The following is a 1594-nucleotide window of genomic DNA, read 5'->3' as shown; positions in this document are numbered from 1 at the left end:
AATAAGCAGCAAATTTGAGGAAAAATATCAGTCCTGCTGTGATGTCCACAACACTATAATCAAAGTTGACTGACATCCCTTTAACCCACTAATAACATTGCATTTTTTTTAATTCATAAATGAAAATGCTTTTACAAATATTAGTGTTTACTCAGAATTAGTTGAACTGCATATTGTGGTTTGACATAAACACCATTCATTTGTCTTGTTCTGGGCGGTCTTCAAAGCACAGCTTTTTTTCATATTGCTAAAACAATGCGACACCATGACACTTACATGAACCAAAAACTCTCTCTCCTTCTGATCCACCTCCTCACACATCTGTGCTTCTGTGCATAAATTCTCACGCAGACAGGAAAAGATTTGATAAGCATGAAGCAGCATATTTATGACACATTAAAACTTTCAAAGGATGATATCTCTATGGCTCAGGAGGACTAAACGTACCCTATTCAGAAGCATGAGATTAAATGGTCTCGTGTCTGAGAGAGGTGTACAAATCCACATGTTTGAAATTATCTCCATTTCTTCTTTGAACACAAAATGGCTTTTAACTTTTACCTTTAATATTCCTCTTCAAGCAAATGTTGTAGGCCGACTTTTTGTTTATTCCAAGCAGTCTAATGCCCAGTTTGTTGTTTTTTAATCATAACAATCATTCATTTCCCTCATTATATATTGTTATCCTCTTTATTCATTCACATCCAGAAGAGATGCTTCTCAAAGTACAGTCTGACCTCAGTTAAAGGTTAAACTCAGCAGGAAACACAAAAACAAGGCGTCCTTATTTTCCCTCACAGCGGCTATCAGAGCAGAACACCAGCCTGCTCATGCCTGAAAGAAAAAGCAGAGGAACTGTGAGGGCCATACATGCCTCTCACAGGAGGACGAAAGCAGGCCAGCGTCATGAGGTCACATCATACCTTTTTCATAAGCAATTACAGTCTCCTCTGAACAATGATAATTCCATTAGGATTGAGTGTTTCTCTGCAGCACAAACTCACAGTGACCCGAAGAGACATATGACTGAGGTGGCAGCATATTCCAAAGCATTGTGTTATGGACCTCTCAGAGACAGATAATGTGGCAGTTGTTGATGTCTATTATTTCATCTGATTCTAATCCATTTAGATCTGTTGTCACACACTCCACCCATGATATAATTCTTTTGTGGAGCCCTAAAAATGAGAAATTGGAGTGTAGTCTCCATAACAAACCATTTGTGACAATTAGGCCGAGTGCTCGTCATCACGTCTAATGCACGCTCAGGCAAACTTGGCATGTACGTTGCAATTTGTCAGAATTCACTCCCCAAGGCACTGAGCAAATGAGATGCAGGCCATGTTGTGTTAGAAGAACCCTAACAAGAACCCACAGTTATTTCTTTTCAATCCATGAACTGCTCATCATGTATGGGAAATTATAGATAAAGAGAAAGTCATTGTTTTTTTATGTTATTACCAGTGGTGTCAAGTAAAGGTGATGTTATATTTCAGTTCCTCTTCCCTTTGAAAATCTGTGATTTTTTAAATGCGAAAATAATAAATAAATAATAATATTTTTTTTTTAATACAAAACAAAAGAAAATTATGGT

Source organism: Sinocyclocheilus anshuiensis, unplaced genomic scaffold (assembly GCF_001515605.1).
Source record: "Sinocyclocheilus anshuiensis isolate Anshui unplaced genomic scaffold, SAMN03320099.WGS_v1.1 scaffold253, whole genome shotgun sequence".
Taxonomy (NCBI): domain Eukaryota; kingdom Metazoa; phylum Chordata; class Actinopteri; order Cypriniformes; family Cyprinidae; genus Sinocyclocheilus; species Sinocyclocheilus anshuiensis.
The sequence above is the reverse complement of the archived record's forward strand: the minus strand, read 5'-3'. Positions refer to the sequence as shown.